Source organism: Ambystoma mexicanum, chromosome 3p, assembly GCF_040938575.1.
Source record: "Ambystoma mexicanum isolate Mex_15411 chromosome 3p, UKY_AmexF1_1, whole genome shotgun sequence".
In the NCBI taxonomy this organism is placed as follows: domain Eukaryota; kingdom Metazoa; phylum Chordata; class Amphibia; order Caudata; family Ambystomatidae; genus Ambystoma; species Ambystoma mexicanum.
Genome location: NC_090925.1, coordinates 718,453,220 through 718,478,855, shown reverse-complemented (window position 1 = coordinate 718,478,855; position 25,636 = coordinate 718,453,220). Strand labels below are relative to the sequence as shown.

The window sequence follows — 25,636 nt, the reverse complement described above, 5'->3', positions numbered from 1 at the left end:
ATGTGTGCCCCCCCTGCTTGCTGATGTAAAACATTGCTCTAGTGCAGTCCGTCAGGTTTTGCACAGATTGGTTCGCTAGGTGAGATTCAAAACGCCTGAAGGGCTTTGAACACTGCGGGTCTAGCAGAATGATTGGTCTCACGCAGCAGCACAGAACCACGACACCCTGAGCTGTGTGGTGAAGGTAGTGAGCACCACCCCCACCACCCAGCGAGCGAGGCATCCGTCTTGACAATCGATTGTTCTTCTGGATCGTACAAGTGTTTCCCCTTCAACAGAGTTACTCTTGTCCACCAGTGAAGATTTTGTACTAGTTTTGGCAAAACGACCACAAGATCATCCCACTGACCACTAGCCCGAGACCACTTTCGCCAATCACTCCTGCATGGGTCGCAGTCGCACACGAGGAACCAGGTAAATGCAAGAGGTCATGCCTAGCAAACGCATCGCTTTGGGCACTCTTATCTGGCGTGCGGCCTGATAATGTGGTATTTGCAGTAACATATTTTGGACTCTTTCCTCTGATGGAAAGACCAACCCCTCTTGTGAGCCCGACAGCTCCTAGGAACTGTTTGGTTGTGCTCAACACTAGGCTTAATTTTTCTTCGTTGATGGAAAAGCCCAATTATAAGAGTAGGTTGATAGTGCTCTGAATGTTTTGCCTGCAAATTAGGGGGGAGGGGGGCTCCCCTGTAATCAGCCAGTCGTCCATGTAAGGGTACACTGAGATTGCCTCCCTGAACAGGTGTGCTGCCACCACCGCCAGTACCTTCGTGAATACCCTTGGAGCAGATGCCATTCCGAAGGGTAGCGCTTTGAATTGGTAGTGCTGGTTCGCCATCTTGAAACGCAAGAATCTTCTGTGTGCTGGGAACATTGAAATATGAAAATAGGCATCTTTCATATCCAGTGTTGCCATGTAATCCCTTTTTAGCAGTGGGGTTACGTCTTGTAGCGTAGTCATGCAGAACTTGTGCCCTGCAAACAAATATACCAGGCGCATGGTTAGATTTTTCTTTGGCACAAGGAAGTAAGTTGAATAAATACCTTTGTTTACCTGGTTGGCCAGGATGACTTCGATGGCGTCCTTTAATAGAAGTGTGGCGACTTCCTCGAGGAGGATACGCTGGTGTTCATTGGAATGGGTCTTTTGTCATGGGGTGGTTTCCGGGGTTGCTCGAGGAGCTCTACACACTATCCGCCTGTTACAGTGGACAGGACCCATCTGTCTGTGGTGATGGCCTCCCATGCGTGGGCGACGGTGGATATGCGCCCTCCTACTGGAGAGGCATGGAGGGAACCTGGAGCAGATAGTCACTGCTTTTGGAGGCGAGTGCCACCTCGGGAGGAGTTGCCTCTACCGTTTCTGCGCCCTCCTCTTGATAATTCTGGGAGGACTGACCCAGATTGTTTCCCCAGGTTGCACCGCTCTGAATTTTGGCCGCGTGAGCGACGATAATTCACATTTCCCCTCTGGCCAGTAGATTTATTGGCCAGTTAGGCCATTGACTTGACCATCGTATTCTTCTTTGGCCATCTTTAAGGCGTCCTCGACAGCTTTACCAAAGAGCACATTGGGCTCAACGGGCATGTTGATAAGGGTAGCTTGCGTCTCTGGTTTAAAACCCGATTGGCGCAACCAAGCATGACGCTTGATAATAGTCCCTTCCGCTATTATCTTGCCTGCGTTGTCCGCGGCGTCAAGATTGGTTTTTAATAAGCAGCTGTACACGGCTCTGCCTTCTGTGGCCACCTGGGCAAGCAGAGACCCAAGTGGTTCCGGGGCCGAAGATAGGAAGGCTGAGACCTAATCCCATTTGTGGCAGTTGTAACTGCCCAACACGGTAGAATAGTTAGCAACCCCAGTGTGGAACGCCGGGGAGGCGGCCACCTTTCTGCCCATCGTGTAATGTCTCTTGCCTTCCTGGTCAGGCGGGGCCTCAGAGGAAGCTAGCGGAGTACCAGCCCTCTTACTTGTTGTAGTAACAACTAATGAATCAGGCTTCAGTTGCCATCTGATATACAGCGGGTCAGAAGGGGCAGGTCTAAACAGTTTCTATATGCAGGGGTTCACTACCCGTGCAAGATTAGTGGTCTCCAGCAATGGCTGTATTTTTCGCTGAATGGCCGAGGAGAGGGATAAACTGCCTAACAGCCTTCTCATCTCCTAGGATGTCATCTACAAAAGCCTCATCTTGTTGTACTTCCCGAGTTTCTATCTGAAAATGCTCTGCCACCTTGACAAGCACTTCATTTAGTAGCGGTTGGTGGTCAATGGGCGAGTCCATGACCGGGGGATCCTGATCAACAGGCGAGTCCATGGGATACATATGTGCCTTAGGGTCTTCATCTTCGTAATAAGGGCCTGCTGCCTCTTTAATAGAGAGGTCTTCATGGTCGGAGTCCGGGTCAGAGATCAATGACTGCCTTGTACTGGATTCTTGGGGCGAGACCTCTTAGCAGGGGGGGGGGGGGGGGGGTGAGCAGGGATCTGCAACCCAGAGGGTGCTGTAGTAGGGGCTGGGGGAAAGTCGGGGAGTGGAAACTTTTGAAATAGGCAGGGTCCTTTTCATAGAAGTTGGCCATGAAGGACATCCTCCTCGTGACCCAGTTTGTATTCTCAGCAGACCATTGTGCAGAACTAGGGATGACCAATGGTTGGGAAGGGAGCCCTAAATCTTCATCTTTTGGGCCTAGCCTCTTGAGATTTCTCCCTATGAGGGGTGGGCCTAGCCTCCTGATATTCCTCCCTATGAGGGGTCTTATATGACTTTTTCCTTGGACTCCCTACCATAGCCCCCTGAAGCGCGTTTCCCCCCCAACTGTGGGCCTAGAACCTGACTTTACGCAGAATGTCGAATTTCGGGTGCGGGCTGAACCAGAGCCTTGTCTGCAGACGATCTGCAGGAGTTTTTCGCGAGACATCCGTACCATCCTTCGACGACCGGAACCGGTCATGCGGCAATCTCGAACGAGAGTGCCCAGGACAGATTCCACAGACTTTTCCTAGACGTCGTGCGTTGCTGTCCACTCGACACGTGTGTCGAGTCTCGGCCTTGGGTTGTGTGCTTAGTGGAGGATGAAGTGATGGCGCTTCCACCGCCGGGTGTTGTCCCCATAAGGCCGCCGGCCTGTCTGAACCGAAGCTACCCAGTCGCCTTTGCCATCAGAAACCGCGGCTTTGCTGCAGTCACTAAAAGCACCTACTTCCACAGCCTCGAACTGCCTGGCGTAGTGGGCCCAGCGTTTAGTATATTGGTCCTTCAAAGTCTTGGGCTTGAAGAGCCTACACGCTCCGCTGGACAAGAACCCTCGACGTGGTCTCTGGGGAGACAGGTCACAGACTAGGTCTTTATCAACCCACGAAAATGTCCTATTGCACTTGGGGTAAAATTTAAAGCGGGTCTGGTCCATAACAAAATGATACTGCAGATAGGCGAATGTAGTGCAAGAAAAGTGGCATATACATTCTAAAATGAACCGCCACACTCTCCCTACTGTGTGTGCCAAAACCCGGAACGGCCTTCCAAGGCCTAAAAAGATGTCGGAGTCTTCAGACTATCGTTTTTCTTGTCTTCACCAGCATCTGAGGTTTCGATAGTCGGGGATATAAAGGATAGTAAGGATAAACTATCGGTAATTGAAAAATAGTAAATGGCTATAAGCCGAAAGACTAACCCCGTTATAAGCATCCGTTTAGAATGGCGGAAAAAAAAACAATCTGAGGGACCTCGACACGTGAGGGATCATGGGTACAGTGGACGTCACAATAGGGATAGCATTACTGGCACACCCTGTCAACGTCCCTTTGAGTTTCGAAAAACTAATACTCGCAGCTTCCACTAGATGTTGGCCTATGCACAGCATGTGATCTAAGCAGATTCCACAAGCCTCAGAAATATATAGATTCTCAATCATTAAACGCTCCATCCATCCATCCATCCATGGGCATGTTTTTAACACTGCATTACACCATGTGTACTTATTTGACCCGATAGATTTCTATATGGGATTTAATAAAAGCGTATACGTTGTTCATCATCAGTGCGTTTTCTAGAGGTAGGAGTGTGGAGTAATTCTAAATTTGTGTAAGCCTGTTGCTCTATTCGCATTACTTAACTTAGGATAGTCTTGGTTTACCTTTCTTGCCAGGTGTGTCAACCCCTGCCCCAATTAAGGTCAGTGGTTGTGGCGAAGGATCTAGCACCTTCCTGCGCCCACAAGCACTTTAGAAGTAGGCAATAATTCCTTTTGACTGTTTCTAGGCACTGCAAGAGACCAGCCAGGAGGAGGAGCAATGAAAAAGCCTTTTTCATGCAAATATTAATGACTCACACACACACACACACACACACACACACAGGGGGGGTGGGCACTAAAAGAAGGTAGTTATTTAAATACAAGGTGCAAATAACTATTAGCTGAATACATTTGTAAATCCTATTTAGTTTTTTTCAAAGCACGATAGAAGCAGGCTCTCTGCCAAAAGGATTGTGGCCTGTGCTAAAAATTGACTAGAGGCATTGCCGTTGTGTTCGTGCTAGCACAAGCACACTGTCTACTGTAAAAAGCCCATGCGTGCTATAAGGAGATTTTAACATGCACCATGCTGAATCTGGAAAACCTAGTTTTAAAAAAAGAGAAGACCATATAAAAATATGAGTAGAATAAGTGGAGTATGGAGAGAATGACGGGAAAATGTGTTTATATATAAAAGTTCACAGGGAGCAAAACGAAGGGGAAAAAAATGAAGCTACAATATATTCTTACATAGCCCACCAACATGTAAAGTAGCATGTCCTAAACAGAAATCCAACCATGAAGAAAGGAAGACTGGAGAGTCAGTCCCCTGTATGGAAGGAGGACAGTTTAAGATGGAGCCATAGCCCGTATCCAGTGACCAAGTCAAGAGTATAAAAGCTCCTGCCTAACACCAGTTTGCAGGAGAAAAGTGAACGGTTGAGGGACAAAGGAGACCGTTCAGGGAGCAGAGTTCTTTGACCCATCTTCATTTCTGTAAAGATTACATTTGTTATCCTTGCAAGATAGGGTCTTGCCCTTACTACCCCAGAGGGGTTTATTTTGGTGTCAGCATGATTAGGTGTACCCTTCTAATTGGGGAGACCCCTGTAATTAGGGCATACCTGACAGTGGTGACCCCAACATTCTCAGTCTTTTCCCCCCCTGTACTTTGCGAAGCCCAGGCCAGTCATCAGGAAGGAGTCACGCCCATCTATAACGACTGGTCACCTAAATAAACAAACATGCATTTCCTGAAACGGTTTTAGGATGAGCCATTTTAATAGAAATCCTCTCCGCTCACTAAAGCAGGGCGTGGCTCCAGAAAGACAGGCCAGTACTGGGCCTTCGTAACGGAGGATACTCAAGTGAACACATGAGTCTACTCTTGCAAAGGGATATGCATGTATGATAGTATGTGGATGAAGTAAGATGTCAATGGAATAGACTGAATAGGATATTTGGTGATTTGTTAAGGAATACATTGAATAGGACTTTTTGGTGATGTGTTATGGGATAGAATTTCAGGTGTTACAGTTTCAGTGCCTCCAGAAGAAGATGGTACAAAAACTGCCTTAGCAGCATGGTTGGCAGTTTGTATCGAGGCTTAACTTTGCTTTGAAACATTTTTGTTCGGAGGGGGTGATGGTTCAAAAACCAGCATCCTGATGCGCTAGGCAGAACATTACATTGGAGCAAGAGCTTGAGATGTGAAACGGGTGGAAGAGTTCCGGTCTTATAACCAGACTAATAACAGGGGCAATTATTTTCAAAAGCTTATTTCCAACTAGGGAATGCCCCTAAAGCACAGGAATGACCTAGAAAAATATTCTCATTTAACTAAATCACTTGGGTTGATCGTTGGCATTGAAAACTATTGTTATGGTAAAAAGTGTTTGTGGACATTATAAAAGGCTTGCTGATGCACTGGGCAGCCAAGCCATTAGCGGTCAGAGGGCCATCCCTTAACAACTCTCTCTTTCAGGAAGCCAATTTCAGCATGCAATCATCGGCTAAGCCTCAGAAATGGACTATGCTAGACGTTGTTGGAAAGCATAAACAGGTTTCCTACTGCTTTTATAGTATGGTCTAGATACACATCTGGAATCAGAAAAGCTAATGTTCAGTTGTAGGCCTAGCAGTCAATCAGCCCCGGCTTAGGAAGAAAATCTTGAAATGGGAAGGAGCCAGAAAGGAACAATCGCTTTGTAGTCCATACTTCTGTGTAGAGTCACATTTTCTAGGTGCATTTTTAACAAACAAATTGAAAGTTGAGCAGATATATAGTATCGACTGTCCACAAAATTTTTCAAGGACTTCGGAATTCATGTTGCATGCATACCACTGGTAATTGTCTGCTCAAATTACCAAATTTATAATCTGGGAATAGTGTGGCTGCTACTGCCCAATGATCCTCAAAGCTTGCAAACAAATTCAAATGTATTGAATCAAAATGAAGTGAACTCTGCTAGACACAAAAAAAGTTCAACGGTTTATCCGAATACATTTACTATCAAAACATAATTTCTTTTTAATAACCCCTTTCAAAATGTGTTCTTATGGACACATAAGAATACATTTATCCTCAGTGGTTAGTCTTAAGTGCTAATTTGTTACATGCTACGTAACTTTGACTTAATCCTCTTAATCCTCAAAATGCGGCTTGCTGCTTTGTGTAGCTCATCAGGAGGATAGATGGACTTGGAATAGGCAAAGCGTATGACATGCATTACTTATCGTAATAGCATTTCTGATGATTGCACTTGTTTAGATTCACATGCTGTGCATATAGTCTGACATCTAGTGGTAATTGCATCTCGTCTTTCGAGGATCGAATGGAGACATGGGCGTGCCTGTAACACTATCCCTAAAGTGATGTGTAGTGTACCAAACATCCCTCTCCCGTCAAGGTCCCTCTGGTTAGGTCATTTCTGCCGTGAGGGAGCCTTAGGACCATCTTGAGTACAGAGAGAACGTAGTAAGATGTCGAAGTTCCTTCTACTCCGAGATGGGAAGGGTGGGCGCATGCAAATCCAAGCAGATACAATCATCAGAAATGCTATTATGCAAGTAATGCAGGTCTTCTGATGCTTGCGAATCTGCTTAGAATCACATGCTGTGCATAGACTAGCGAATAGTACCCAGAGATGGTGGTGGGATGTGTGAAGGAACAGTAGTAAAGAGTTGTTTTAGTACCACTTTTCCAACCTCAGAATCAGACCTAGAGCGAGTATCCAGACAGTGTCTTGTAAAGGTGTGTACAGAACTCTAGGTTGCTGCTTCACAAATGGACTCAAGATGAACATTTGCAAAGAATGTTATGGAAGCCCCAGTGCCCAGAGTAGTGTGCTCTAGGCTTGAAGGGCAGATCTCACTTTGCAAGAGTGTAGCATAGTGTGATGCACTTTACAATCCACTTAGAGATGGCCGATTTAGAGACAGGGTCCCCTTCTCTACCAGCTGCCACTGAAACGAAAAACTGGTTATTTTTTTTCTTAGTATTTTGGTCTTTTCCAGATAAAATACGACCGCTCTCCTCACATCCAGTGTGCAGGCTTCTTTCTGCCAAGTTATTGGGGTTCTGGAAAGTGGGTTCTGGAAAAAGGTGGGTAGTTCTATTGATTGGTTCACATGAAACTTTGAAATAAGTTCAGCCGCAAACTGTGGGCGAGTGCGGAGGACCACCTTATCTTTGTGAATTGTGACAAACTGGTCTTGAACTGAAAGGGCCTGAAGTTCACCAACTCGTCTTATTGATGTGACTGCCACCAGGAAGCCGGTGTGAGGAAGGGAGAGCTTGAAGGCTAGTCTTATGGATAGGTTCAAAGGGAGGCCCCATTAGTCGTGAGAACCACATTCAGGTCCCTTCTGGGAGCTGGGTTGGAAATCGGGGGATGAAGGCTTTTAACTCCTTCCATAAAAGCCTTGATTACTGGTATTTTCCACCACAAAACCTTTTTCTGGGACGTAGTGTAAGCTGAAGGCGCAGCCAAGTGTACCTTCTGGAATTAAAAAACCAGACCCGAGTCTAGCAGGTGAGTCAGGTATAGGACAATATGCGTTGGTGATCAGTCTATGGGATTGATGCTCTTGGAATTTCACCAGATGACGAGCAGATGATGAAGTGCTTCCATTTATTGGAGTAGCAATGTCTGGTGTTAGGTTTTCTTGCTTCTCCAAGTATGTGCATGCACCTTTGAGGAAGTTGGAGGTGTCCGAACTCTACGACCTCAGGAGCCAGGCCACTAAGTTGAGTTTGTGGGCATGGATGGAATGTCCCCGCCCCCCCCCCCCCCCCCCCTTGTCCTGAATGTTGTACGGTCATGGTAGTTTCCTTGCGGGGAGACGGACATTGCCATCAGATGAGAACCACATAGGGGCCACCAGAATCATTGTGACTAGTTCCTGATGAACTCTTGTTGAGTAGCAGAGTCGGGGGAAAATCTTAAACAAATGTCCAGGACCATGTTATCCAGAGACTGTTCCCCCGCGGAGCAGTTCTGCTGGTACCTGGAGGCGTAATCTGGGCATTGGGCATTCTGCAGAGTTGCAAACAGGTCGATCTCTGGTAAGCCCCAGTCTGCGAAGACGTTGAGAACAAGGTCTTCATGCAATCGCCACTCACACTCTACGGGTAGAGAGAAGTCTCTGCTGAGCACATCTGCCAGAAGATGAGTTCCCCTGGAATGACAGGAGGAACATCTTGTGTTCGAGAGCCCCTTTCAATATGTTCAGAGATAGTTTGGAGTGCCCCCTTTCTTGTTCAGGTAGTATATGGTTGTGGTGCTGTCTGAGGACTAGGACTGTCTTTCCCAGTAGGTGTGTTTGAAAGGCCTTCAGGGCTTTGAATACTGCTAGCAATTCTAACAGGTTTATGTGGTTGGATGCTACCGCCGGCCACTAAACGCTGTGCGCCATCTGATGAAGGTGAGCCTGACAGATGTGTTGGTGGCGAGAGTGGCTTCTAGTGTGGGGTGGTGGTGAAGGTCTTCCCAAGCAAGAGGTTTTCCCTTGACCACCACTGCAGCGAGAAAGCACAAGGGCTGCAGAGACAACCATTAGATCGTCCCATTGTCCTCTGGCCTGACACCATTGGCTTCAGAGCCACTCTTGCATGGGGCGCATGCGCAAACATGCATGTGGGACTAGATAAAGGGCAGGAGGCCATCATCCCCAACAGTCACATGGCTTTGCGTACATCACCTCACGATTGGCTACATAGTGAGGGATCTGGAACAGCATGTTTTGAACCCTCTGAGGGGAAGAAAAGCCAGTCTTTGGTTCAAATTAGAGTCCCCAGAAATTGCTCAACTTGGCTGGGGTCGAAGCTCGACTTCTTCTCGTTGAGAGAATCCGAGACTGAAGGGGTGCTCTATCGTCTTCTGGGCATTTGATAGGCATGTTCCGTACAAGTCCCCTGTTATTAGCCAGTCGCCGAGGTAAGGATAGACCAGGATGGACTGCCTGCGCAGGTGAGCCGCTAGCACCGCCAGTACTTTTGTAAAAACCCTTGGGGCTGAGGCAATGCCGAAGGGGAGGACCTGTAACTGCTAGTATTAGTCTTTTATTCAGTATTTTCTGTGCGCTGGCAACTTTGAGGAAGACATCACAGGCCTCCTTTCCTCAAATACAAAACCAGGCTCCCGCATCATATTCCTTGGATACCTTTACCTTGGGTTCCAGGACCCCAATAATGCCAATGCTCTAAAAAACTCTTCCAACTCTACCCCAAACATCGAATCTGAGCCTACCCATGCCAAGTGTCGTACACTAGATTGGCTATCTGACCTGAACTGTTCCATACAAATTCTTCATCAGACTACCACTACATATCCTTCGCTATTCAGGGAACTGCACCATCTAGCCCTACCATCGCTCCCCCTTCACTCTCCAGGAACACCCGTAACATAACACCACCCAATCTATACCCACTAAACAACAACATCTTGGACAATACCAACCACAAAAACAGAACCCACTGAATTGGTCGATCTCTATAATACAACTCTGAAGTCCGCCATGGACACCATCGCCCCAGTTAAGCTAAAAAAAAAAAAGCCAAAGCAGCCGCCCACCTCAATAACTGGTTCACACCAAAGCTTAAAATATTGAGAAACCTAAGAAGAGCAGCAGAATCCACCTGGCGTAAAGTCCCGATTCTCGGGAGGATAGCTCAGGGCAACAAGCTCGCCTTAGAAACAAGACACAAGCAACACCGGTTCGACCCCCGGGTACGCACTTAGAAGCCGCTGGGTATTAAGCGGGTTATAAATAACCCATCATATCTCACCTTCCACTCGCAAGGCACTTGTCAACTGAAGCAGCTACATACAAATCTGCCATCCTCACCACCAAAAAGGAAATCACAGAATACTAAACGCCAAATCCAGGACAGAGGAGCTATTCAGCATCCTAAGGGAACTAGAATGCCCAGCGCCTCCCTCATCGGACTGCACAAATGATGCTGGCTGGTGTTCCAAAATTCAACAAGCCCTGCAGACAATATAACTTCCCTCCAAGCTAAAATAGAAGCTAAAAAGAATAGCCTTGCAAACAACTCACAAGCCCCTCACAAGCCTCAACTTCCTCAGTGCCTGCCATTTTCATTCTCCAGGGTCACACCCAGGGACGTGGAAGACAAAGACCTTAAGCCTTCAAGATACCAAGGATTGTGCCAAGGATATTATCTCCCTTCATCGCCACAACTATAAACTACTCTTTTAAGACCAATATCTTTCCCAAAAATCTCAAGGAGGCCTGGGTCATGCCTCTCCTAAAAAAGCCCAATCTAGATCCAAACACACCAACAAAACTATAGGCCAATCACCACCGTCCCCTTCCTCTTCAAAATTCTGGTTAGAGTTGCCTACCTGCAAAAATAAACACCTGGAGGACAACAACCTACTTGGATTACGACAATCAAGTTTTCGGCCTAGGCATGGCACCGAGACCGCCATACTGGATCTGAAAATACAGATGGATGAGACAAAAGGCAAATTGGCCTTTCACCTCTTGCTAGACCTCTCTGCTGCATTTGACCTGGTTGACCACCAGATCCTCACTGAACACTTAACCTCTGCAGCAGCCTTTTCCACTAACGCTTCCTCTTGGATTAAATCATTTTTATCTAACCACACCACTAGAGTTTTCTCGCCCTCTTCATCCGCAGATCCAAGCCCCATTCTCTGCGGGGTACCCCAAGGATCTTGTACATCCCCAACGTTATACAATATCTTTACAAAGCTCCTATTTGATCGCCTTGACAACATGGGTGTCATCTACACAAATTACGCAGACGACACCCAGGTTCTCATCACGTTGTCAGGACACTATGCCAATGATAGCAAACTAACATCTGTCTGGAAATACAGGCATGGATGGCGACACATAGCCTCTGCCTCAACGATGAAAAAACAGCTCCCGATTGTAGGCACCCAAGCTCGCCTCAACAAACTTGACCCACATCATTGATGGCAATACAATGAAAGTTGCAAAAGAAATAAAAACGCTAGGTGTCTACCTCGACTCCACCTTATCACTAAAAAAACAAGTGAGGGCTATTGCCTCAGCAACAGTTTACACAAACAAGCTAATCAATGCCTGCAAGTCTTATTTATCCCCCAACAGCTGCATGACATTAGCTAGAGCTCTAGCACTCTCCTAATTCGATTACTACAACACGCTCTTCTCAGGAACTTCCGAACGGAAGTTCAGACTACAAGTCTTACGATCTGCACTAAACATCCCCCAGATCCAACCACATCTCCAGCCACAGACCAAAAAAAAAAATCTAACTGTCTCCCATTGCGTGACTCCACACCCTGGCAATCACCCACAAATGTATCTCCAAAGCCGCACCCAAATACCTCTGACAAGTCCTTACACCAAGCCACCCAACCCACCAGACCGTCCCACTCACCACCTCACAGTTCCCAGATTCAACCTCAAAACTGCAGGCGGAGCCAGCTTCCCTGTACAAGCTGCCAACATCTGCAATTCCCTACCTGCCGCCATCAGACTAGAACCAGCCTTCAAAACCAGCATCAAACTCTGGCTTACTGACAAGCCTATTAACTGAGGAGTCCAAGTGATCATGCATCACAGCCCCACTGTTTGGTTAGTATTCCGCCGTTTCTCATCCTATGTGTACTTATGTTGAAGGCCAGACCAATATGTAACCCAGGTCGACCCATCCGCCATTGCTATGTATATCCTATTATGTAATTATGCCTTTTGTCTGTAACGTGAAGTTTTCCAGCGTCCAGTTACCTCAGGGTTAGGTGCACAATACAAATATACAAAAAACATTGTGAAAGTATGCATCTTTGATGTCTAATGTTGCCATGTAATGCTCCTGTACTAGCAGTGGGATTACTTCCTGCAATGTTGTCACTGAACTTTTGTGGCTTGACAAAATTGTTCGCTGGGCACAAGTCTAACACAGGGCGAATGGTGAAATCCCTTTTGGGTACAAGGAAGTACACTGAATAAATACCCTTGTTTACCTCTAGAATGGGGACGACTTCTATCACACCCTTTTCTTGAAGGATCTCCACCTCTTGCAGCAGAGGTGTCCTGGCGATCGGATTCTGGATGTTGGTGGTCGGTAGCAAGGTGGCTGGCTGAACTAGATACAATAACTGTGGGCGATGGTCTTGAGCACCCACTGGTCTGAACAGACACCCCCCTCCCATGCATGAAGGAAAGGTTATTCGTCCACCCCGGGGAGGCATTGGGGGGGGGGGGGGGGGGGGGGGGGGGGGGGGGACCCGGCAGGCAAATCATTTTTGAGCAGAGGCCGGGGTGCCGCTTGGGGTGGTGTTCCTACCCCCTGCCTTTTCCTCTGCGGACCCCGTTGTTGGTATTGACCAGTGGCGGTTGCGCTTTGTCCGGCGGATCATGGTGCACTACCCGTCTCATACTGGTTGTTTGGGGAGGCTCGTGGGAAGGATTGTCCCGAAAGGACCAGCAAGAGTTACCTCGTTGCTGCTGGTAGGGTCTTGCCGTAATTTGATTGAGAGACAAGCGTCTCATGCTCCTTTGCAGTTTTCAAAGCACAGTCTGCTGCTTTCCCAAACAAGTTAATGTTCTCCACTGGCTTGTTTAGAAGGGAAGCCCGTCTCTGGCTTAAAACCTGAATTCTTGAGCCAGGCGTGCCTTTTGAGTAGGGTTCCTTGTGCCAGGGCCCAGCCTGCTGTCTCAGCTGCGTGTATGGTGTTTTTCAGGCTATTTTGTTTGATCCGTCCACCTTCCGATTCAACCACCAGCAGGCGTGATCGTACTGGTTCAGGGACTTCTTGTAGGCTCTCCTGAAGTAAGTTCCATTGAAGGTCAAGGGAGTCAGGATTGGCATAGCCCTGGAAGTACAGCGGGTCTGAAAGGGAGGGGCAAAAAAGCTTTTCCAATGGGGGAGTGAGGCGCTTCTTGATAGAGATAAGCAATGGTATCTCCCGACTTGTGGGTGCTTTTCTTTTCAGATACCTTGCATAAAGTCAGCTCTGTACTGCCTCGTGTGACAATTTCAAAGTGGTCCACCGCCCTCTTTAGGATTGCGTTGAGGCCATTTGGTCATCAATGGGTGAGGCTTGCCTCCGAGGAGGGAGGATCTAAACAAAGAGCGTCTGGATCTGGATTGTGGTGGGGAAAAAGCCAAGATGGTTCCCTCTACCAGCCGTTCATCACCCCAGTCTGGGTACTGGTCTGGTGTCTCCTCAAAGGGATTTTCTCTGCGAGTGTAGGGGTCTTCATAGACTTCAGGTTCTGAGAATTGTAGCATCTCCTCATGTGGTAATTGACTTTAAACCCTTTGGACTTTAGAAAGAGTGGGCAGGAATCCTCCCTAGGTCTTTTTTTGGGGGATATATTTTTCAGCTAAATCAATAAACTTGGAAAGTTTGTCCATGTATCCTTAAAACCCAAGAGTGTGAGTGTGTGTGTGTGTGTGTGTGTGTGTGTGTGTGTGTGTGTGTGTGTGTGTGTGTGTGTGTCCTTATGAGGTCGAGGTATCTCTGCCATGGTCTTGGATAGGGGCTGAGACCCATCTAAATACTCCTCTCGAGGTTCATTAGCCGCCGAAACGATGGCCGCGAGACTCTCGCGTAGTTCGTGGAGTGTGACGAGCCTGTAGTCATCGATGTTTTCGGCATTGCCGAAAACTTGGGGCAGGCGCATCGGCACTCGTGATGTTTGGTTGAGATGGCCTTACAGTATGAACGCCCAGACGCATGCTGCATGGACTGTTGCGGCTAGGGTGGCCAATCACAGTACACATCTCAGTGGGCACCCTTCAGAAGCGGAACATCCAGCACCTTCTAGATGCAAGACCGTGCAGCAAGAACAGTTTTATATCAGCTTGTGTAAAATAAAAATATATAATTTCAGGCTACTCCTGCACATCTGTAGGTAGGCTGGGTCATGATGACTGGCCTGTCACAGAATATGTTCTAGCACCATGGACTATCCCCAAAATCCATTTGCAGCATATTTTTAAACTGGGTTCATCAATAACTGCAAGCAAGTTGGACACGTCGGGGGATATGCAGGGCTTTGGTTAATAAAAGGCCATCACGTAGCAGGATGTTAAATATAGAATTAATGGACTAGTATTGTTTAATATGGAGTACGAGGTTTAATCAAACATCTCAAAAGCGTACACCGAGCAACTGTAGCTCATTTAAATACTAGTCTTTAATTATTTGCTTCATACTTGTGTAGTACTTCCATAAGTACAAGGCCTTCAGTTTAAATAAAATGCAAATTACCCAGTTCGAAAGGGATGCAAACCGCACACACACGCTCAATAACATCTAGTAGCAAACAATCTGTCCTTCCAGATGACAACCATGACATCCAAAGACTACAACCACGCACATTCAAGCCATAAAGCTAAAACGGTCCTCATGCACTCAAGTACCTTGACACCAGCGGTCCACAAATCAACCGCAGACTGCATGACAACTAGAAGTAGGGTAACAAAGCACTTAACATCCTACAGTGCCACAAGGCAATACAGATTGTAATGTGTGCTTTACAAATACTACACAACATAGGTCCCTTCATTCTGATGTGCTCTTTAAATAGTCTGAGAATACAACTTAGTGCCACTCATCCTTTCAACGTCAGGACATTTGAGTGAAGTGATGTCTCAGATTTATCTTATTCTACATCTTTTTTGGATGCAGGTGCCCTCCCCACCCCCCAACTCGCTTTCATCAGTGTCCTCTTCCCTAATCCCCCTTGCATTGCCATATACACATTTTAGTGCTCTGTATCCATGTCTCAGATCTCTTATGTGGCATAGTGTACCTAAATGCCTTTGGGATTTGCTTAATGAAGAGGGTCTACACATTAGTCAAACATCTGCACTTCTAAATATGTAGCACGTGGTTGTTAATGGGAGCCTTTAGCTTACAGAGAACAAGCCACTTTCTTACCTGGTAACGTTCTTTCGATGGGATGTTCCGACGACGTATTCCACATCTACGACAGGTAATCACCACAGCTGTGCTGCTTTGGAAAATTTTCAGCATCCTGCGTCAATGACGTCGATACGCTGTCCTAGAGGCCCTCAGTCGAGCCGACGTCACCGGATGTTATAAGTAGGACGCACGAAGCCCGTAAGGAGGTGGGAAAAGAATTTAGAATTTTAGAATGCCCAATTTAATTGCAGAATAGAGGACCGCCTTGCCAAAGGCCAAATCTTGCCCAGGGAGTAGTGTTTTACAAAAGTATGGACAGAGGCCTGTGTGGCTGCTTCACAAATGGGAACATCCCTCTGCAGGGCAGTAGATGCAGCCACACCCCTAGTAGAATGGGCCCGTAGGCCTACCGGAGGTTCCTTACCCGCCAAGCATTAACATTCAGAAATTGTCACGATAATCCATCTAGACAAAGTCTGTTTAGTAACAGCTTGTCCCGAACACCTTCCAGCGAATCCTACAAAGAGCGGATCGTCCACTCTGACCCAGGACATGCGTGAGATGTAGAAACTTAAAGCTCTCCTAGGATCCAACCTATGGAGCCTCTCCTCTTCCTTACCAGGATGCGGAGGAGGATAGAAAGCCGGAAGAAAGACCTTCAGGCTTAAATGAAATTCCAACACAACTTTCGGAAGAAAAGGAGGACGAACCCCAAGGGCAACCCTGTCCTTATGGAACACTGAAGGGTGGCTTAACAGAAAGTGCCTGCAACTCACTCTGCGAGCGGAAGTGACCACAACTAAAAATACAGTTCAAGGTCAACCGTCTCAAAGGACAAGAATGTAATGGCTTTAACGGAGCGCCCATTAGGAATTTTAGAACAAGGTTCAAATCTCAACCGGGCACCTGGAAAGGCGACGGTGGGAACACATTAGTGAGCCCTTTCAGAAACTGAGAAATGAAAAGGAATTTTGAAATAAGACCACTCCTCAGACGAGCACTTACATATGGACAGCGCCGCCAGGTAACCTTTAATGGTACCCACTTGCAGGCCCTTGTGGGCTAACCAAAGCAAAAAAAGAGAACCACAGGAATGGCATATGAAAAAGGATCCACATTCTTAAACCTGCACCAGTCGCAGAACTTTCTCCAACGTCAACGGTACAGGGACTTCGTTGCAGGCCTTCTGGCCGAAAGCAACACCTCCATCACGTCTTCAGGGAGGACCCAATCCTTATACCTCAACCTTTTCAGAAGCCAAGCATGAAGGTTGAGAGACTTGACCTCTGGATGGAGAACCTGACCGCCCTCCCGTGAGAGCAGATCGTCTCGGTAGGGAAGACGGCGTGGAGGGCAGATGGACATGTCGAGAAGGTCCGGTTACCACATTCTCCTGGCACATGCCATAGCAATGTGGATCATTCGGGAACAGAATCTCCGCAGCACTTGCGGAATGATGGGGACTGGAGGAAACGCATACAACAGTGGAAAGGACCACTCCACTACGAATGCATCACCCCCCCCCCCCCCCCCCCCAAGGCTCCTCTTGGAGGAAATTCCCACAAGCAGAATCTTTCGCACTTCCGGTTGACACTGGTGGCGAAGAGATCCACTTGTGGGGTCCCCCAAAGGGCGGAGATCTCCAGGGGAATCTCCCGAGCCAGCTCCCACTCGTGAGAGACCGTGCTCTGCCTGCTCAGAGCATCCGCCGCCGCGTTTTCATCTCCGGACAGATGAACTGCCGAGATCGAAATTTCTTGCTGGATGGTCCAGAAGCAGAGCTGCATTGCCTCTCTGCGCAGAGGGAGAGACCCCACCCCACCCCCCCCCCACCCCACCCCACCCATTGTGTTGAAGTAGTGCATGGCCACTGTATTGTCCGTCAGAATCAGGACAGTCTTCCCCCACACAGACAGCAGAAAAGCCTTCAGGGCTAGCCTGACAGCCCTCAACTCCAACAGGTTGGACTCCGGCGGAGACCAACGACCGTCAACTCGTTGGCATGAGGTCCCCATCCCGTGAGGGATGCGTCCGTCACAATCATCACCTCCGGCCAGGGTAGTCAAAAATGGAGCCCCCTTCATCAGATTGCCTGCGACGGCCCACCACAGAAGATCCTGGGCGACCGAGGGCAGCACCTGAACGGGATCCGACATCCTGCCGGAGGACTGACCACTGCATCTTGAGAGCACACTGCAGAGATCTCATCCGTAGCCTGGCCTCTGGCACCAGGAGAATGCAGGATGCCATGAGGCCGAGCAACCTCAAGAACTCGAATGCCGGGAGACTCTGCGCAAGTTGTAACTTGTTCATCTGCATAATATGATGAGCCCTCACCTAGAGAGTCAAACACAGCCCCAGGGATGTGTCGAGCACTGCTCTGTTGTACTGGAGCCGCTGGGTAGGTGTCCATTGGGACTTCGAGGGAGAAGCCCAGCCTGTGAAGGGAGTGGCAGGTGACAGACAGATGATCCAGGACTTGCTCGACAGAGCACACCCTGATCAACCTATCATCCAGGTAGGGGTAGACGTGAATCCCCCTCTTCCCCCCCCCCTCCTCTTCCCTCCCCCCCCCCCCCCCCCCCCCCAAGATATGTTGCCACCAGCACCATGAGCTTGGTGAAGACCCTCGGGCGGAGGTCAATCCGAACGGCAGGACCCGAAACTGAAAGTGCGAGTCGCCAACCGCGAACCTCAGGTACTTCTTGTGCTTGGGATGGATCGGCACATGGAAGTAAGCGTCCTTGAGGTCGAGACACACCAACCAGTCCTGAAGTTAAAGGGCCTGGAGGACTTGAGAAAGAGTAACCATCTTGAACTTGTCCTTCCTGAGGAGCTTTTTCCAACCACGCAAGTCCATGATGGGTCTCAATCCCCTGTCTTTTTTCGGGAACAAAAAATATGGGGAATACCATCCCTCGTTACTCTCCGCTACAGGTACCAGTTCTAGGTCACCTTTCTCCAGCAGGGATTTGATTTCCTGCGCAAGGAGTGGAACCAGACTCTTCAAAGAGAGATTCCCTAGTGAATTGTCGTGAGGCCTCTACCGGAAAGGAAGACAGTAGTCGTGGGCTATGATCTCCAAAACCCACACATCTGAAGTAATGGCACGCCATTCTACAAGATGCTGCGCTAGCCTTCCCCCAACCGGCGAACCATGGGACATGGCCTCATGACTGAGCTGAAGCGACTGCGGCAGTGCCTGAAGGCAAAGAGGCAACTGCTTGAGCGGCCTTGGCACCTCGAGTACCCCGTTTTCCACCTCTGGTACTCCTACGTTGGCCCCTTTGACTGGCCGCTCCCCTCGATCTACCAAAAGACGAGTAGTATCGAAAGGAACCTCCCCTCCATTGCTGTCCCCTAGGATGAAAAGGCGTAGGTTGGCGGACTGCAGCGCTCAGACTTTGCTGCAGCCTTTGAGGTCTGCAACCTCTCAAGGCTCTCGTCAGCCTTGCTGCCAAAAATATGGACACCATCAAAGGGCATGTTTAGAAGCCGGGCTTGTACGTCAGGAGCAAACCCAGACTTCCGCAACCACACAAATCTGCGCATCACGGTGCTCTCCGCCATGGACCGGCTGACACAGTGCCATGTCCAGACCCGACTGAACGGATTCACACATGGCATCCTTGCCATCCTGAACGAGGGCAAAAAAACCATGCCGTTCCTCCTCGGGATGTTCAAAAGCCAAAGATAAACAATTCCACAGAGTGCGAGTGAAACGTGCTAAGGCACACACAGTTGACTGCCTGTAAAGCCATACCCCCTGAAGAAAACACTTTCTTTGCCCAGCCATCAAAACGTTTGTCGTCCCTATCAGGAGGGATGGTAGGGTACAACGCCTGCTTTGCCAGGGCCGTAGTCGCCTGCACCACCAAACTCTTCGGAGTGGGGTGCGTCGTCAAATAGCAGGGGTCGCTACTGGCTGGACGGTATTATTTCGGCAACAATTTGCTCACTGCCGGGAGACTCTCCAGAGCAGTCCAAGCCACCACCGCTGCCCTTCTCTGTAACTCCATATGAAATGGCAGCAGGGGGGGCGGACATCAGTGGGTGGACCTTGGTCAAGGATATCCGTCAGGTCATCCTGCAGAAAATCCACTGGTGGAGCAGACCGCCCCAAGTACTTCGTCACCCTAGAAATTAGGCACCTTTACGAAAATTCAGCATGCGTACCAGGCTCAGGCCTGCCAAACTCGACCTCCGGGGAGGTATCAAGACCACTGGCGTCATGCAAAGACTGACGCAGATCTTCCAACTGGCTATGACCAGATAGCAGGTCGTCGGGAACCTCATCAGGTACCAAACCTTCCTCAGACCCTTAATCCACCTCAGAGATATAATCCAGAGGCTGGAACACATCCCTGGATGAGGGCACATAAAAGTTTCAAATACAGGCCTCACTGACTTCTTCAGGGCCTTCCTCAGAGTTTCCACTGATGCATGGGGTACCTGCGGTAAAGCCTCTACAAAAGGCGTGGAGGGCTTAGAAGGAATCTGAGTCGAGCGTGGCGCCGATGGCTTCAACACAGGCCTCGCGGGCGGTGCCCTTCGACAGCCTCGGCGCCGACTTCCTCAGAGGCGGAGCCTCGAGAGAGTCCCTCGACGGACATGGCGCCGACGTCTTCTTATAAGACCTCACAGGTTCCACCGGTCTCGAGGGCGTTGAGGACCGGGACCTGGAGCGGACATGGCTAGAGCGATTCACCTTGTCCGATCGGGACCTCGAAGGCTCCAGATCACGCACACAGCCCGAGCCGAAAGGCATGTGAGCGGTGGCCCTAGCACGTTCCCTGCCGGCTTCTTTTGAAGGCGTGGACGGAATGGAGCCCTGCGATTGGAAAAATCGCCATCATCTCCGTACGAAGTGCATCCCATTCCGCAGGAAAGGAATGCTTGTTGTGACAAGCAACCCGCCGTCTGGCGGAGTCCTCGGATGAGGAAGGCGACCGGTGACGGCGCTTCTGCGAGTGCCCCGAGGAGGCAGAGGAATGGCGGGAACCACTCCGGGACCGAGACCCCCCTGGACTTACGCCGATGACGCGGAGAGTTGCCCCTCGAATCGTCGGTTGAAAGCCCAGCGGATTTCGACTTTTGGAAACCCCACCTACAGCAAGCTTCTGCTCCCGAAAGGCCTTCGATGTTAACAACTGGCAATCGACAGTCATCGGTGGCGTGGTCCTCGCCGAGGCACCAGAGGCAGACGTTGTGCGGGTCTGTATGTGACATTTTGGAACTGCAGTCCCGACACTTCTTGAATCCCGACCGCGGGATTCAAGAAGACAGACATGATATCTTCACAAACTCGAAGAACCAATAGAAGTAACAGAAGAACCTAGGCGCGCCAAGATATCCGAAGCGAACACGTTTGAAGAAAAAACAGAACTGAGGCTACGGGCGTCGTGCGTCCTACTTATAACATCCAGCGACGTCAGCTCGACGGAGGGCCTCGAGGACAGCGTATCGACGCAGGACATTTTCCGAAGCAGCACAGCTGTGGTGATTATCTGTCATAGATGTGGAATACGTCGGAGGAACCAATCCCTTGGAAAAACACATACTGCCTTTATCCTACCAAAAGTAAGTGACTGCAATTTGCCTTTTAGGAAATCTACAAGATTGGTCTCCAAAAAGGAACTGGGCGAGTGGCGACTACCAATATGTATAATGGGAGGTGCCACTCCTTGTAAGCAAGCAGTGATCCCCGTCCCTAGGTTCACTAATCGAGAAAAGATTTGCAGCACTTGAAATTTAGATGCACTGGCAATCTAGTTCTCAAAGAAGATGTGGTGCTGCCCTTAGACACTTAATTCTTCAGCTCACTGCACTGTTCAGATTGCTGTACTAGCACTTTTGCTACCTCACCATACGAGTATGGCCAATATCCAGAAGAAACTAGGAAACTTCAACTATCAGCCGCTGGGTTTGCCTGAACATAAAACACCTTAAGGGTTCACACACAAAAAAGAAAAGCATGCACCATCTGCTATAAATATATTACCAATGTTTGACTAGTTTACAACAGGACTGCAAATCTGATCAAGCAGTGGTCTTCGGAACAGGTCTGTGGGAGCCCCTCCCTCTTTGCTGTTGGTGGGAAGCTTTGTCTCCAGTCCTGAGGCCCTCATGGTGGACTCACAGTTCAGAGATCAGAACCTAGTTACCTTCAACCTCATAGGATCCTTTTGGCAGGTATGCCTACAGAGAAAACCTGAAGGTAATTGGCACCCGTGTCACCAATTCAGTTACAGGGGAACATTTATTTAGGTTCACATTTTAAATGGCAACAATGTGCTGCCTTTAAATGAAGTTGAGATGTAGCACTTTAGGCCCCAAACACCAACACTGTGGCCCCAAACACCAACACTGTATCAAATACCACTGTTTTCTATATCCTGATCTAACTTTTTGCAAGTGCTTCATTATTGGGACCATAATAGGACTGCAGAAACAGTAGCTCTGCTGTGAAAATGTTAACATCTCCGCCATCATATGCACACCTACTGCTGCATAGAGCAAAACAAATGTTTTCATTTCAACCTTCTCCACTTGGTGATGTTCAATCATGTTCCCTGCTTAACAACCCCTCCCCCGCTGCCCCCTCAAAGACCTAACTCAACTAAACTTGCCATATCTGAAAACCCGATTCTCCAATTACCACCATCCTCAGGGTAAAAAGGCAGGGCTACTCTGCACACCCTTCTCACTACATTCGTATCATTATCAGAGTTGCACTTCCGGACTCGGCCAGTGAGCTGAAAACAGTTGAGCGAAGTAGCACTACATTTGAGAGTGCCCCATCTGTTGATATCAGTTTAAATAAAAAAAAAACTTCATTGTATTTAAACAAGCAATTGAACAAAGTTAAACCATGGCTAAAGCCTAATCTGTTCTTCCATTCTGGGCTCACAAGGCGATGTCACCCCCCCCCCCCCGACCCATAGAAATACATTAGCACCAACATTCGCCTTTACTTTATCCCATTACTTACCGCCTTTTGCAATCGCTGATCACCCGATCTTCAACGTGACAAAGACGAATAGGATCTTAGAGTTTGTCTCCACTTCGGGATGCTGACAGCATCAGATAATGTTCCAAAGCAAATCCTAAAACAAAAAACAAATATATGCAGAACTCCAAAAAGAAAGCATTTGCTGACAAATCAAAATATGTACATAAGTCAGGCATATTACTAACAAACATCAGTACCAAAAAAAATATATGAACACACTAGCAAGGTACAAAACCACCATAGGTACCTCAGTCAAGCTAGAAGTAAGCGACACACACCAACACTGAAGTTCCTTAAACGGAGCCCACCCGACATATGTTGAGGGTCAGTTTTGCTTACACTTTATATCTGAAGAACACCATCACATACGAAACTATGCACTGCTAATCTCTCTAGTCATTTATAATAAAGACCTGTGGGGTGAGATGCCACAGCAGCAGCAAGTGTTCTATGCAGCAGCTCCGAGGACAAATACAGAACACTCTTCAAAAGAATAAAGCAGCAAGAAACCATGCAGAGCCAAACAGAGGCTTAGCACTACTGAGAATTGGGGGTTTGATGGAGGTTGGAGGTGGCTGAGGGGCCACAACAGCCTCACACAAAGACAGCAGGAAAAGGCTTAACCACCATCAGAGAGGCGTTCCTTTAATGAGTGAAATGCCAGATTTAAAACAAAGTACATTTTCTTAAGAACACGTTATTTCTTGCTTATACATTTGTTATAACAATGTAGGTTTGCCAAAGCAGGACACCAAAGAAGCTGCACGTTTAGACCAGTTCCAAGTTGGCCTGGCTTCCTCCGCCAGAGAAAGCATGGACCAGTGAGCTTGTGTTATTTTTCTTACGGATCTCCCAATTTCAACTTTGTCTACTTAACGCTAGGAAAGTCTGAAGACATGCAGGTAGTTCCAGTGAGGGAGATCTGCCCGTTTACAGTTTTTAATGGACCCCTAATGGTTTTTGCCCCCTGCCTTTTGTTCTACTGAAGCACCCAGCCACTAACAGTTGGAGTACATGGTTTTATAGTAGCCCTTCAAGCTCCTGGGACTGGAGTGTTTTTAAAAACACACTGAAGGTCTCAGTCCATAGCAAATGTCTTACTTATATGCCCCCAAAAAACTTGAGCACTTTTCTATCCCTCCAACCGAAGCTAGCTGTCACTGGAGAGAAAAAAAAAGAAGCAATTCCCTAGGATACAGTAATGTACCGCCTATTTAGACCTTTTTATTGGATGCTCACATTACATTGAGAAACGTGGTTAATTATGTTTTTATAAAAATGGAGCAGATGAGAAGGGAGCATTGAAATATTGGTAAACTGCCCTCCTTGGTCATTTATGCAGCCTTTATGTACTGGATTTTATTTTTCTTCAAATTTAGCTTTATTATCAGTTTTAATGGAATACAAATTACTTACATGGGGTGAATCAGGTGACACAGTCTAGACCTCCTATCCCTTCTCCCCCATAGCTACCACAACTGTTTCTCCCACTCTCCTCCCTTGGTACCGATTCCTTGCAAGTAAATCAACATCTTTAGACCTGTCGGTAACCAACACGAGTACAGTTATCCATTAGCCTTGACACCTGGCCTCAGCACAGGTGCAATGACTGTATTTAGTCCATGTCCTACCCACTTTCATTTACTGCTCAGTGTCACAGCCCTCTATCATTCCCCAAAAGTAGTCACTGTTCAGTTTGCACCCGCCCTAATATGCTGGTCTATAAATTCTCCCCATTCGACTTCCTGTGGCCACGTCAGACCATGGAGGGTAACTGTAATTATCTCCATTGTATATATTATTCATTACCTCGCTTCTCCATTCCTTCTTGCTTGAGAGGACATCAGCAGCCTGACGTAAGACCCATCTACCCCCTCCATGTAAACCAGGACCAGTAATGGTGACTTAGCCCGGGAGATCCCATCAATCGCCTTAATCCAGCCTAGGACTTCATGCCAATAGATTTGCACCCTGGGGCATACCTGCCACATGTGCCAGTAGTCGGCCCCATTCCTGCATCTCACCAATATATGGTCTGGTAGTCTGAAACATTTGAGAGAGTAGGACTGGATCGTGAAATTTGATGGCATGTAGTTTGTGTGGACTAGCGGTTGAGGTCTTTAAAACTCCCATACACAATCTGTTCCACAGTGCTGTGTCTAGATCCACATCAATTTTTTCATCCCACTTAGTACTGAACTTCTCCGTGGACCGATTCCCAGACACCACTAGAGCCCCATACACTGCTGTGATTAGTCCCTTTATTTCAGTGAATTGGTCAAGGATTTTTTTCGAAGGGGGCGAGGTCCGCCTGTATCGGTTTCCCCTCCATCGTGTTCCCGTAAAGACCACCTTCAGTTGGAGGTACTGGGAGTTTACCGATGCCTCTTCACACACCACCTGGAGTATCCCCCCCTCTACCCTCCACTGACAGCGACACTTGACCTGGGCGTGGCGTACACTGCCATAATCCCCCTGAGAAACCATTCCCCAAAACCGCATTCAATGAGCACCGCGCTCTGAAGAACCCCCACTCCATCCTGTTAAATGCTTTCTCTGCGTCTACTGAAAGGCGGGCAGGGTGCCCCTGGTCTTCGTGGACAAAGTGTAAGGTTGTACTCATTGTATTGGCCCCCTGGCGTCCCTTAATGAAACCCCCACTGGTCTTGGTAAATCAGTTTTGGCATATGCCCCCCCCTCCAGCCTTGCCGCCAACACTGGGGTATAGATCTTGGCATCCATTTTTCAGGAGGGAGATTGGCAATATGAGTCACACATCTGGGGGACCCTCCATTCTTCATGCATCACCGAAATAAGTGCCAGGGGAAAGTATTCTGGGGCTCTGCCTGTGCTCACTAGGTCATTAAATAGTTCAGTCTCAAACGGGACTAGAACATGGAAAAATGACAAAGAACCCTGCAGAGAAACCATCCTCCCCAGAGCCCCCCTCACCCCCCCCCCCCCAACAGTAGCCTCCCCACGGCCTTCTTGATTGCTTACTCTAATGGGGGCCTCAAAGACATCAGTTTCAACCTCAGACAGCTTAGGCAGTTGGATGTCTGTTAGGTATGCATCTGCGTCGCCCTCCACTGATGCAGCATCTGATTCATAGAAGGGGGCAAAGGCATCCTGGATCCCTTTTGTGGAGGACACGTGCACTTTATCCCTCCCTTCAATTTCAGTAAAC

The 25,636-nt window shown here is 48.3% G+C and overlaps 1 protein-coding gene across 7 annotated transcripts in view; it reads right to left on the bottom strand.

Annotated features, from left to right (window-relative positions):
* The window catches only part of LOC138580772 (C-terminal-binding protein 2), a 313,871-nt gene that overhangs the window by 235,355 nt on the left and 52,880 nt on the right, over window positions 1-25,636 (bottom strand). For all 7 annotated transcript variants that reach the window (XM_069651580.1, XM_069651584.1, XM_069651581.1 and 4 more), the window contains exon 2: window positions 22,429-22,543. The gene's annotated coding sequence lies outside the window, so the exon portion shown is untranslated. The remainder of the gene's footprint in view (window positions 1-22,428; window positions 22,544-25,636) is intronic.